We start from the raw sequence: 14,201 nt of genomic DNA, 5'->3' as shown, positions 1-14,201 counted from the left end.
AAAGGACAAGTGAGAATGATAGCTAACCTGTCACTGCCAATCCAGCCACATGTGCTACAAATTTACTACTACACATCGGGCTACAGCTTGATACATCCTCACTAGATAAAGGGAAAGGGGACAGCAAAGCTGTTAAAGTGGGATCACAACTTTCTAGCCCCCTCAGAACAGGAACAGAAACCCCAGCTTCCCCATCAAGCAGAAGCAGAGGTGTTTTATTTTTTATTTTTTATTTTTTATTTTCATTTTGCAAACCCAGGAGCTCCATTAGTGGCATGCAGAGATCTGGAGTCAGGAGACATGGTGGAAAGCTGAAATCTGGGCTTGCCCCTAGCCCCACTTTACCCGGCAAGGGCAGCTGCAGCACTGGCTGCAGTACTCATCAGGAGATGCACGTGTGTGTGTGTGTGGAAGCATAGGCATCTGAGAAAGGTTTCATTTCCCTGCTGAGAGATGCACTGAAAGTATTTTTGGGAAGCCCAACGTCCCCTTGGCATGCAAATCAGCCAAGCAGCCCAGCAATAGCTGAGGCAGCCCTTCTTTCTTCTTTCACTTTTCAGCCAGATGAGGTAACCCAAAGGTCAGGCTTTGCAGTCAGGATGGGCCATGAGAGGGAGTCCCCAAAGATCCTGGTCCAACAAGGATAGGCAGTATGACTCCTACAAACTGCAGGGAAATCAAGGAAACCAGTTGCTGTCTCCTGCCTCTGAACCACTGCTGCAGCTTCCTCACCCCTCAGCTTGATGAAGTTTGAGTTTGGCCTCTCTGGCAATTGTTAAAATTCCTTTTGTAAACAGAAAGATATTATCACAGAGCAGAAAAAAACAGGTGTGGAGCATTTGGGCTGAAGAGCACACAGCCACCCACACACCAAGCAGGCCTGCTCTGCCCACAAGGCAAGTGAGGCTCTCGCTGTTCTGCAAGATGTAGCGCACCTCACAAGCTGCAGGGCTCACCGCACAGCAGGGCCTTCTGCCTCCTAATGCCTTTGCCTTTCATTTGAAGCCCAGAAGTCATTACAGTTGGGGCTACACTAGTTATAAACCGCAAGCCAACAGGAGCCTTGCCTGAGAGCTGTTGTTTAGCGGAGGCAGCTGTGTTTGGGGTTAAACAGCAGGGTCCAAGAGCTGCCTGCTGCCATGCCTTCATGCGCCAGGGAAGCAGCAATGGTGCTCAAGGACATCAGCAGTTATTTATACACCTGTAGGTAATGAACACCCTTGTGCTAGCTGCTGCTATTTCCATCTTGTGGATAAAGATGTGAGTGAGCCGTGAGCCACACCTCTGCCCACAGGACAGCAGTGCCCTCTGGTTCACACACTGCCCCCAAAACCCCCCAAAAGTATGTGACCAAGCCCCCTGGAACACGTCAGGGGTGAGCACTTTGTATGGCTTCACTGCAGCAAGGGACACACACACTGCTCAAAAATCCTGATGGACCCCCACTCAGCTTCAACAAGGGCACAAAAACACTGGACTGCCTGTCAGCTATTCCCTCCTGCAGTGGCTTGCAGCTCAGCTTTGTCTTTACAACAGCTCAGCACTTGGAAGAGGCTGGCAATGAGTAGGCACTTGCAGCATCCTGATACCTCTGCACGGTATCCTCCCTCCATGGCCAGCGGCACCTTGATATGCCAAGGAGCAGTTGCTGTACTCCTACCAGCAAGTGACTGGCAGCATTTTGGCTCAGGTGGCGTGATAAAGGACCACCCGCAGTCAGCCAACATTCTGATGGCAGAGGCAGATGCATGAGGGGTGCTGGGTCTGATGACCTGAATGAAGCCACTTCTCTCCAAATGGTGTCATTTGGGCACTCCCTCCAGGCAAAACCCGCCTCCCTTGTAAAGGTTGCCCCAGAAGTCAGAGAAGATAGTGCATTCATTGACTCTGTAAGCAAACAGTGAAGCTAAGCCCACCTTGCATCACCTGCAGGCAGCCAATGCTCGGGTGGAGAGGAGAGCAGGAAGGCCAGGGCCCACACCACAGCTCTTCTCCGCTCCAGCAGGCTCGGACAAGTGACCCCTCCAAAGGACACAGCCGCAAATTGCTTAAACAAATGCAAAGTTCAGACAACTGCAAAGGGCTCACCTCACTTGCCAAAAAATTACAAAACACCAGTGTTTGCTGGAAAACAAGTCTGCACAGCGCGCTTGTGAGAAAGGCGTGATGCCAGAAGGCAGCGAGCAGGGCAGATGAGGAAAGACTGATCCTTGCCTGGACAAGACTGATTTTTTTGGGCTAGCTTTGCTGTCACTGCCCCAAGAGAAGGGTGTGGGGTCACCTGCAGCCCAGGGCCAGGGACAGCAGTGGCCCTGTGGGGCTCGTCCTGGCTGGTGAGGCAATGTTTGCTCACACCTCGTGGAGCAGGCCCAAGGCAGCTCCTTCCATCACCCGCTCGGTCAGGCGGTGACTGACCTCTGTACGGGGGCTTTGAAGTCCTGCATTGCCTTTTAATTCAGACAGATTTGGGGATAAAAAGCTGACCGCTGGGAGCTTGTCCTTCCCCTCCAGCCAGCAGGGAAGGCACACGAGCATCGCCTACTGCAGCAGCATGTTTTGAATGACAAACTGCTGCTCCCCTCTCTGCCCTTGAAGGCAGCACAGGAGGACAGCTTTCCCCTCCGCACAGCACCAGCTGTTGCTTGTCACTCTTGGAAAAGCAACTCAACACTGTCACCCAAAAACAGTGTCCGGAGCTGTACATAAGTCCAGTGAATGAAAATCTCAGTGGCCGAGGGGACAGAGCTGTTGGTGCCAGCACAACTGCTCACACCCAGAGGCTCAGGTTGGCTAGAAGCTCCTTTGCACTGGACACAGCAGGAATTACACAGGGATTCTGCAACTCATGGCATGAAGATGTGACTGCATCTTCCCCATGCGGTCTGTCCAGGGAAGAAGAACAAGGAGCACAGATAGCAGTGCTGGTGTGGATGACTACAGAAGGCTCCAGAATGCAGAAAGCCACCTGTGCCACGGGCCAGGAGTTATGCAGCCACAGAGAACCACCTAGGTTGGAAGAGACCCTCACAGCCATCATGTCCAGTCACCAGCCCGAGCTGCTGAGCCCCACCACTAGACCAAGTCCCTCAGTGCCATGCCCACATGGAGTTACAGAGTGGTTTGGGCTGGAAGGGGCCTTACAGATCACCCAGTTCCAACCCCAAAACGTGAACCAGGCCATCAGGGCAGATGAACTCGTGGCTTTCCCCATTCAGCTGCACAGCAGCATGTGTATGGGTATGCAGCTCCTTGCATACCCCAGGGTCAGGAGTGCTGCCAGACCTACCTCAGGCAGCTCTCCAGCCAAACCACATTCCTCAGCGTGGTTTGGCACATTAAGAAACCATGAATCCATCCCCCAAGGCTGCTTTTTGAACAATTAATTTCAGCCCCTCTCACCATTAGTAAACTGTTGCTCTTTACTGCTAGCTGCAATGCTTTTTTGGACATCCACCGAACATCTCACAGCACCTCTCCTTCCCAAGCACACCATTTTGCTCCACACAGAGCTGCACATCAGCTGCCCCACAGCAGGGACTTAAAACCCTAGAACTTGTTTCTTCTTTTCACCACCAAGCCCTACAACCCGCTCATGCTTTGGTTTCCATTACAGGGACAGCAGCCCCCAGATACATTTAGGAGGTAAAACACACTGTGTAAGGAGCTATGATGAACTACCTTAAACCCAAAATCTTTGTCAAAGAAGGGTTTGAATCTCAGCACATAAAATTTGGCTTCTTAAGCTATATAGAATGAATATGAGATACAACAATTTAGGTCTAAAACCTTCCTTTCCCCCCTCACTTAGAAGGATTTACCAGTCACCCCTGCCCTCAGATGCTGGAAATCTCTCTCCTGAGGTCACCACTGCAACAGCACATGGACCAGAGTGGAAACACAGCCACAAAACAACAGCCTCTGGTTCCCTGTATAACCTGAGCCATACAACCGGCAGCTGCAGGGGATTGCATCCCAGCTGATGGGGGTCAGCAATCACTCACAGCTAACACCCCAGGAAGGTGCTGGGATCTTTGGGGTTGGTGATGAGCCTGAGCCTTTTCTGCTCTGCCCTGTGCAGCTGTTGGTGTGTTTCCAGTGCCTGCAGAGCTCTGCTCTGCTCTGCTCTGTCCAGGAGAGGTGATGCACGAGGCTTCAGAGTGCCATCCAGCCATTTCCCACCACTGAGCAGGTGTGCTAATTAAACAAGCTATGCCATTAAACACTAATGAAGATACACAGCCTGGAACAGCATGATAGCCTCCCAGCAGGGCCTGAGCCATCACAAAGCAGTGCTTGCTTTACTATGCCTACCCAGAGAGAGCATCCTCGGGGAGCATCCCCACATCTGTCTGCTGCTGGTGACCAACAGGCAATCAACAGCAACACGTAAGAAGAAGAAATTCCCATAAACACCACTGGCTGCTGCTAAAATTAAGTGGGAATAGTGCCTCTCCCTAATGCACAATTCCTTCCTGCGTTGTTCCTACCTCCTGGCTTGCAGCCGTGTGGTGAGCCAACAGCGAGCCAACACTACATGGTGTGTCAATGGGTTTTGGTGAAGGTGTTTGGCTTCTCCTGTCCTTGCCCACTAGTTAAGATAGCTGGGGCTAACAGTGCCAACCCCACACCAAAGCACAGAGTGGGGCTGTGTCCCCAGCCCAGCTCTCAAACCTGGGTCCTCCAAGCAGGAATTTCTCTTCTTGTCTGTCTTAGGATGGGATCACCAACACTCGAACAGGGATCTGCCTCTGGAGCCATGCTGATCTATCCAAGGCACCCAGGTCCCACTGTATTTCAGCAGCAGTTGGAACCAAGCTGAGATTTTGGGGAAGCTCACAATGTTTCTACCCCAAACCATCCCAACCCTAGACCTGGGCATACACATGGCCCTCAGGCATCCTTGCTGAGGCTCTCCTCGCCTCCTCATCCTGAGACAGTGGGGAGTAATACCCCAGGTAGGGCTTGGGCATGGCTCTCCAGGCAGGGTGAGCCATGCACCAAGGTGGCTGGGGTGCTACCTCCCTGCTGCTGGAGTCTCAGCCACCTTTTTTTGTCCTGTGGGATGGGGAATCAGCCAGAGAAGGAGACACCGAACTAGATGTTTTTATGAGCCTCCTTCTCCTGAGCCACCTGCAGAATGCAAGCCCAATATCTACTGCATTGGTGCCAGCTGTGGAAAGCAGGCTGCCTCTGAACCCAAGGGCAGGTAACCCCAGATGGTGCTTGCTTCACACCAGGGTTAGCTGGTGACTGGATTTCAGATACGCTTGCCACAGGCTGACGACTCCCTGAGGTAGTAGCTCAAGACCCAGAGCTGCCAAGAACACAGAGTTCATCCTGTTGTGTCTTTGGCTCCAGCCCTGCTACCTTCCCCGGCTCGGACAGGGGCCAAGCTCTTCCTCTGTGAGGTTAACGAGAAGTTCAGCACTAATATATCACCTCCCAACACCGTGCAACCAGTTACCTCGTGCTCCTTGCTGGGCCCAAGGAAGCAACCTTCATCTTTACTACGCCAAAAGCAGTGGCACAGGAGGCTTTGCGTGAGGCATCATCTCCACCCAGAGGATGGAGACTTTGGTCAGTGTGCAGCACCCAACCACTAACCCACCATCTCCGTAGGTAATGAGGGGTTCATAAAAACATGGAAGCTGCAACCCAGTTGTTTCACAGCTTATTTGGCAAGAGCTGGCTGGGAACTGAAGTCATTTGGGAAGCTGGTGGAGAGCCATCCCCCCTGCCAGGTGTCACCTCTTCCATGGGCACCATGTGCCAAGCACCTGCCACATAATTTTGCAGTGCTGTCCATTCAGGAATCTTGCAAGTTTTTGTCCGAGAAAGTGTTTCTACCTTCCTGTCCTGGTGTTTCAGACTGAAAAGCTGGTGCCTCTGCAGCACGAGCAGATTGCTTGAGGACCCCCTGAGCCAGCAACAATGGTGGGCCCATGGCCAGGATGTCCGAGCTGAGCTCCTGCATGGCATGGACCCAGCCGCAGTGTCACTCTGCATGGGTTGCTCTCCAGGGTTGGAGCCAGCTCTGGGTACTTGAAACCAGCCTAGTAAACAGAAGCTGATAAGATCAGGAAGGACAGCAAAGGTGGGTTGAGGACAAAATGCAAAATCATGGTTATTTTTCTGATAAACGATATCTGAAGGCTGTCTGTGGCCCTTTCCGCACAAGCCTGTGCACCTGCAGCCAGAGTCAGGCTCTTGACCCAGCCAGATGCAGAGCTGGCAAAAAAAAACAGCAAGTAAGGGATGGGGAGACAGACCTCCAGCAGCTCTCAGCACCCCAAGCCCAGCACCCATTCCCACACCACTGCCTCTCTACTGGGGTCCCTGAGAAGGAGAAAGCCATGCTGATCAGCAAAATTTTCACTTGCTTGCCAGGTTGTGGTGTACCACCTCCTGTCCATCTCTGACCCTGCTCCCAAGGGACCCACAGGGATTTAACATCCCTGCCCCAAATCCCCCCTATCTGAAGGCAGACATCCCCTAAAACCCAGCCCATGGTGCAGCAAACCAGCTCAGCACCCCCAGCACTGAGCCCCACACTGTGCCCATCCCACAGGGCTCAGCAGGGCAGGATGCTGCCAGCTGCATGCCCACCGTGGCCAGCCACAAATTTGGGCCCCACTGCCCCACAGAGCCATGACTACCACAGCAATGACTCAGGACCCAAAGGACACTGCAGGGACACCAGAGCCAGGCTGCTGGTGTGGGATGATGAGCAGGGACGGCACTTGCTGGCCCCCAGCTCCCGAATTAGGTCAGTGGAGTTGTAACAGCTGGCAGCGGAGCTGCCTTTCTGCAGGAATTAGGCCCAAATGCCACTCAGAGGCTTTGCTGTAAATGAGCACCCACCCTGGAGTGGAACCAGGGGAGCTTTGATGTCCCCCCACAAACACACAGCATCTCCACTTAAGCAGATAATTGACAGACAGCAGCTTTGCAAAAACACAGGCCAGACCCCTCAGCCCCAGAGGTGCCTGTGCAGCCCAGCCAGTCAAAGGGACATGCACAGCTCAGGTTGTCTCAGATAAGCCCAGAGCCAGTCCAGTTCCTCCAAAATGTGACCATCATGTCAGTCCAGACAGAGCCACAGCTACCACTGGTGCCACAGGTTTTGAACACTGGTGCAGGAAGAGCATGTGGAAGAGGAACTGAAGTCATCAAGTAGGAAGCAGCAGGTGTTGAGCTCGTGCCTTTTATTGTTGTGGCATATTTAATTTCTAAGTAAATGGGAATGTTTGCTTGCATTCATCTCCATGCAGCTGTATTACCACAGTTCCATATGGCTGGGGATTGTCCTCAAGGATGAAAAGATTGATAGACATCAACATGGTATGTACAAGAACAACATTGAGAGCATGTTTTAAAAGGAAGACTTTGAGGCAAATGGAAAACTAACTGAAGAGTAACGTGAATCCCATCCCAGAATGACAGCCACTGCAAGAGCACAAGATGAAAAAGAAAGGGGAAGCATCTTTGTTGCCAGTGCCCAAAATGAACTTTGCTACTTAAATAATGTGATTTAAGAAACTGGTCTCCTCACCACTTTCAAATGTCATCTGCTGGGTTTTGAGGCATTTACTGCTGACCACTCATTTTTATGCACAGAAATATTTTAGTAGCCTTTAAATCCTCTTCGTCTCTTTGGGAATTTTCAGGACTTTCTGGGCTAGCCTTTACTGTCTGCATAGCTACAGAGATGACCTTTTGTTATACCAAAACCTTGTAATCTGACTTCATTTTCTGGCTGCTGTTTTGTCCATAATAGCCTCACTTATTTTGTCAGTTCTTGTGTGTTTAAAAAAATATGTGACCTCACCTCTGGACCTCAGGGTTGTCTGTCAGTGCCCCAGATGAGATGGCATTTACAGACTGTGCTTTTACGGAATATTATTGTCTGCTTTCTTGGAGTTGAAGCTCACTATGTAGATTTTGCACCATTCTGTGCAGCAACTTGTCTGCACTGTTAGCAGCTACTGCCAGATCTGAATGTGCCATGCAGAATTGCACTGTATTCAGAAGGGGAGTTGGTTGGTTGGCTTTTTATTATTATTGTTTTTAAACATCAAATTTTTGCACATCACGTTGTCCCTCATCCTTCATACCCTGGACATTTTGGTTTTGCTAGACAGAGGCAAGGAAGAACTGGACCATAGAGATGCTTCAGAAGAACAACAGACACAATGGGAAGACTTTAACCAATGTTCTTTGAGTAATCATAAATCACACTATTAAACCACTCTTGTATGGACCCTGGCCCTTTTGCCTGTTTACCTGGATCCTTTTTTTTTTTTTTTTTTTTTTTTTTTTGCCACGAATGCCCTAATTTTAGGCTTCTTCCAACAGCTCCCATTTTAAAAAGTTTTGGCCTTCTCCCTTTTGGGACTAGTCCTAGACACCTGTCCAGATGCTGGGGCTAAGTCATGTCCAAGCTATCAGCTCTGGGCTGATTACAAGTTTGTGGTCGATGAACTTGGAAGGCCGAGAGCCAAAGTTGATGAAACCTGGGTATCTCAGGTCTCAGCACTGTGGCATCAACACGGTGCCAGGAGATTCCAGGTCAAGGCTTGAATCCATGCTTAAAGGTCTTTGCTTGCAAGCCAAGGCCCACACAACTGTACTTCGTGAGGAAGCTGAGATTTCGTGGTGGAGCTAGACAAAATAATAGCAGCAACTCCATCAACACACTGTTAAAGGAAATACAAGAAATACACTGAGGAAGAGGAGCAGGAGGAGGAGGAAGGTTCTGGAGGAGAGAGGTACCACCAAGCACTTCCCTGCAGGGAAGTGTGGGTATGGGAAATTGCAGATGTTTTTTCAAATCATGCATTTAAGAAGCCATTAAAACACACACATGAACATCCCTGTGTTCAGTGAAAGCTTTTTTCTGCATCTTTCCCTAACCTTGTCAAAGCTGTCTTGTATGAAATACATTTGTCAGTGTGCATGGAGGCATTCCCACATGCCCTCACACACCACTGACTATTTCCAGGGAAAACCATTTGACCTATAGGAAAAACAAAACAGCAACAACAACAACAAAAAAAAACGCCTTCTCTAGAGAGGAACTGTAGTCCTACTTCAAGATACATGTCCACTGCATTTCCAAAGGTTTTCCTTTGGAGTCATTAGCAAGCTGCTCCTGAGAAATGTAGGGGCTGGAAACAGAGCCCGCTGTTTCTTCAGCTCCAAGAGAAAGAAAACAAACCCTTTGAGAACTTCAGTAGAATTTCATACCGTAGAGGATGTTGCCACCTGCTGTTTAAATACAGGCAGACACTAGTTCCCCTGGGCTTTGGTGGCTTTTGGTCATTTCTGAGTTTTTGCAGCCTGTTAAGAAGCCTGGTTGGTGGTGGGGAAGTACTGCACTTTCTGGTCAGGGCACTAACATTTAACCTTCCATGCTTCTAAATCAGCCTTCATCAGCTTCTCTTCCACTGTACCCTGGCAAACACTATGACCTGTGCAACAGTCCCTCCCTGCAGAGTTTCTTCACTGCAGTCAGGATTTCAGCTGGTGGTCTGTCACAGCAAGCAGACAGCAGCAAAGTCTCCAGAAGAGCCCAGGTAGGTACACAGGGGGCATGTCTGCTTTGGTGCCTCTTCATAAAATCATAGAATTGTTCAGGTTGGAAAAGACCTAGATCATCTGGTCCAACCTCCTTTAACCTAGTTCTGACAAGTCCACCACTAAACCATGCTAAGTTCTACATCAACATGTTTTTTGAAGACCTCCAGGGACAGTGACTCAACCACTTCTCTGGGCAGCCTATTCCAACTCCACACAACCCTTTCTGTAAAGAAATTTCTCCTAATATCCAACCTACACCTCCCTGGTGCAACTTGAGGCCATTTTCCCTCATCATGGTACAAGGTGAAAGTCTTCTGGTATGATGAAGATAAAAGCTGGCCAAGTCTTGGGGGTCTGAAACCAAACCTGAGACAGAAGTGTTTATTATTATTGTTGCTGTTTTGAAAGAGCTATAAATAGTGCTTAAGCTAAACACACTAGGAGCAGGTGTTGAACTGCTGCCCTTATTTGCAGAAGAATTAGGTCATAGTATTGAGGATTAGAGCATACACAGCTTGATATTAAAAAAAAAAAAAAAAAAAAAAGACTCATTTTCTGAGAGGGTGGCTTGGTGATCAGAAAGAACCAAGACCAATGTAGCCTGGGCTGTTCTGCAGGCACAGCTGATGCAGCAGCAAGGCTGGTTCACTGTTCCCCCTAGCACAATTTTTTCCCCCTGGCCATCAATTACACCTGCCCCAGAGAGAGCTTTGGCTGCAGATGCAGTCATGGTGCTGGGGAGGGGACAGCAGGGCAGAGCTGGGTGTGCTGAGCCAGGGCACACCACCAAACATCCATCTGGGGACCAGGGGAGAAAATCCAGCAGAGCTCCCTGCTCAGTAAGGATGGAGATGCAAAGTGTAGGAAATCCAGCTGATGAAATCTGGATGTGCCTGGCTGCTTCCTGCAAGGTTTTAGGGCAGGATGGAGTTACACAGCTACTCGCTTCTTTTCTTGTTATCTGGGAGCTGAATCAGGAGACTATTTCTGTCAGCCTTTTTCCTGATAGGGCAAGTTCACCTTTATGGCTGCTGCTGTCACCCAGTTACGCAATCCCATGATAATTTTCCATCCCCCAAACTACTTCCATCTAGGTTGCTTTTTAGGATTTTTTTTTTCTTAAATGCAGGGCCCAGACTGGTGGCCTGCATGGTCACCAGCCCCTGGCTCCTCCTGCTGGGCCCTGCGCAGCCAAGGTGGATCCTCTCACGTTCCAGCTGTGGGACCTCAATCTCTAAAGTGCCACCAGCTGGACTGAACGCCTCTGGACAATTAGGGCACTTATGGCCAACTGCCTTTTGTGAGGCCATCGGGTGGCAGTGACTCTGGGGTGACATCACAAGGGTCTCGGGGTGCCCCTGATGGCAGCACTTACAGAAGTAACCTGTCATGAGACGATGCTGACATGAAATGGCTGCTCCACAGCAACAGGAGCAATGTCTGCCAGGCTGGGGTCCAGGTCGGGAGCTCGGCCTTTGGCCTGGGAACTGCACCTGGGAGCCAGGAATGTCCTTGACATGCAGCTGGACACCTGAGCACAAGAGACATCCAGAAGAGACCATCAGGGGGGACACAAGAATCTGGGGAACAACTTATCAGCTGGGATGGTGATAAAGAGCCTAGGCACAAGGAGATTGGCCCAGTAAAGTGGGAACGGGCATGAGAAATCAGGAGTTGTTTAAAGAATATCAGGAACATCGTCAGCTCTTGGCTGTCCCAGGAGGATGGCAGAAACGGACAGCATCTCTTGGTTACCTGAAGTGGTAATCATCACAGAATGGACAGGGTTGGAAGGGACCTCTGGAGATCATCTAGTCCAACATCCTTGCTGAGCAGGATCACCTAGAGCACGTTGTGCAGGATGGCATCCAGGTGGGTTTTGATTATCTCCAGAGAAGGAAACTCCACAACCTCTCCGGGCAACCTGTGCCAGTGCTCCGTCACCCTCACAGTAAGGATGTGACCCTTCGTATTGAGCCAGAACCAGCTGTGCTTCAGTTTGTGCCCGTTGCGTCTCGTCCTGTTGCTGGGCACTACTGAAAAGAGACCAGCTCCATCCTCTCGACACCCTCCCTCAGATATTTATACACATTTGGGGGATGAGATGCTGGAGAGCAGCCCTGCAGAGAGGGATATGGGAGCTGTGGTTGACAGCAAGCTGAACGTGAGCCAGCAGTGTGCCCTGGCAGCCAGGAGGGCTAACCGTATCCTGGGGTGCATCAAGCATGGCATCACTAGTTGGTCAAGGGAGGTGATTGTCCCGCTCTGCTCTGTGCTGGCCCAGCCTCACCTCGAGTACTGTGTGCAGTTCTGGGCACGACAGTACAAAAAGGATATAAAACTGTTGGAAAGTGTCCAGAGGGCTACAAAGATGGTGAAGGGCCTAGAGGGGAAGACATATGAGGAGCGGCTGAGGGCACTGGGCCTGTTCAGCCTGGAGAAGAGGAGGCTGAGGGGAGACCTCATCACAGACTACAGCTTCCTCGAGGGCGAATGGAGGGGCAGGTGCCGATCTGTTCTCCTTAGTGACCAGTGATAGGACCCGAGGGAATGGTGTCAAGCTGCAACAGGGGACATTCAGGTTACATACCAGGAAAAGGTTGTTCACCAAGAGGGTGGTCACACACTGGAACAGGCTCCCCAGGCATGTAGTCACAGCCCCAAGCCTGTTGGAGTTTAAGAAGTGTTTGCACTGTGCTCTCAGCTCCACACAGAACACAGAAACACAAAGCAGCAACAGGGAGTGAAGGCAACGAGCAAGCAGCTGCACTGGCTCGTGCTCTAGCAGGTGACAGGACTCTTAGCTGTTAACTGTGGCCAAACCTGCTTCAATTTCACTAATACTCACTCTCCTGCCCTCATCTCCCACAAGAAAGGTGACATTTTTGCTTTTGCATGGAGACCAGAGTATCTGTTCTCTTTTCCATATGGAGAACTAAAGAAAATAATGACTTACGTGACTCATCCAAGTTCTCAATGGTCTTTGGTAGCCAGGTGGAAGCCTGAAGGCTGTTGGCAGTTTTCAGGCTTGCGACATAAAGCACAGGCTTTCTCTTAAGGAGAAATCAGCGCCTGCACCATGCCGTGGCTCTGGTTTACCTTTGCTGACGCCGAAAGAGCAGGGCTGCTTTGGCCAGAATGAAGATGGTGGCAAAAAATTGTCTCCAGATTTTAACACCACCTTCTCCAGCATAAGCAAAATTCAGATCAGTGGAGACTTCAGAACCTCATTTACCGCTGTGCTGCTGGAAATCAGGACAGCTTCAGACAGGCACATTGCAGTTGAAACCAGGGCAAAGCTGGGGGCAAGCTGCAGCCCTGTACAATGATGGGCAAGGGAGGGGCTGGAGCAGGGCAGCCCTTGCTCCAAAAGGCAGCAGCCACCCTGCAAATGGTGCTGCCCTTGCAAGACAAGCACAGTCCACAAAACACAGCATCATTGTGACTAGTGTGGGACAGGCTGTGTAAGAACTGAAGCCATGGCACTGGGTGAGACACTACTGGGTGCCACTTCTCTCCTGAGAAGTACTTGCCATGGTTTGTGTGTGCTCACCTCACGAGCACATGGGAATGTTTCACTTTAGGAAGAAGTGATCCAGTGGCTTCCAAAGGGAAGGAACAAACTATTTTAATATCTTCATGAGAAGCTATTGGCAGTAGAAAACAGGTTCCTCTTGGCTATCCATAATCTTTAAGAACTATAAAATCTGCCTCTGACATTGCTCCACAGCTGCTCTTTCCATTCCTTGGGCTTCCATGAGATTATTGCTAGCAGACAAGGAGGGAATTGGAGAAGGCAGAGGAATAATATTCTCTTAATAAATCAAAACCACAAATTTTATCTTGACTTATGCAGTCTATCTCAGGGCAAGCTGCAAGATGATCATCTTCATTAGAAAACTGCTCTAGCTGCAAAAAACAAGCATTGTAGCCGCCTCAGAGACCTCTCCGGATGCCAGCACCGAAGCGATACATTACAGGAAGATGAGAGAACTTGAGCTGCACTCCAAAACACGAGGCAAATGGATGGAGATTTCTACTAATTTCCCTACATCTGTCAGCGGTTTCTTCTCATTACATCACTTGGAAACCTGGTTTCCTCAATCATTTACTTTTAAAAGCTCATTAGAAGAGTGCAGCACAAAGAGCAGATTATTAGCACTTGCATTAAGCAAAGCTGCTCCCTGGGGCAGAGCTGCAGGTGCCTCAGCAGCATCTCTGGCTGGCTGCCCAGCCTGCTCTGCAGACCCTGCTCCCCTCCTGCCTCCTGAGGGTCCCCAAGGTGGATCCTGATGAATTGTTTGGGCTCCCAGGTCTCACAGCTGGAGTTACACATCCTGGAGACCACAGAAAGGGAAAGAAAGACCTCGTGTGTGCTGTGCTTCCTCACTGCTGGACATAGTCAAAATTAGGAGAAGACGTAGCAGCACAATGTAATGGTGGAACAACATGCTGCTCCACAATCACCAGGTGGGTGAGGAATCCCATTCGCACCCTCTGAAGCTTACCTCTCCTGTTTTTTTACCAGGAGACAGTGCACATTTATGAAGTGGAACATTTAGGGCTGGATAAAAGCCATGGAAGCATCCAAGAGCACTAGCTGAGTATTCCCTTGGAGAAAT

Source organism: Anas acuta, chromosome 2 (genome assembly GCF_963932015.1).
Source record: "Anas acuta chromosome 2, bAnaAcu1.1, whole genome shotgun sequence".
In the NCBI taxonomy this organism is placed as follows: Eukaryota; Metazoa; Chordata; class Aves; order Anseriformes; family Anatidae; genus Anas; species Anas acuta.
This window is presented reverse-complemented; position numbering follows the sequence as displayed.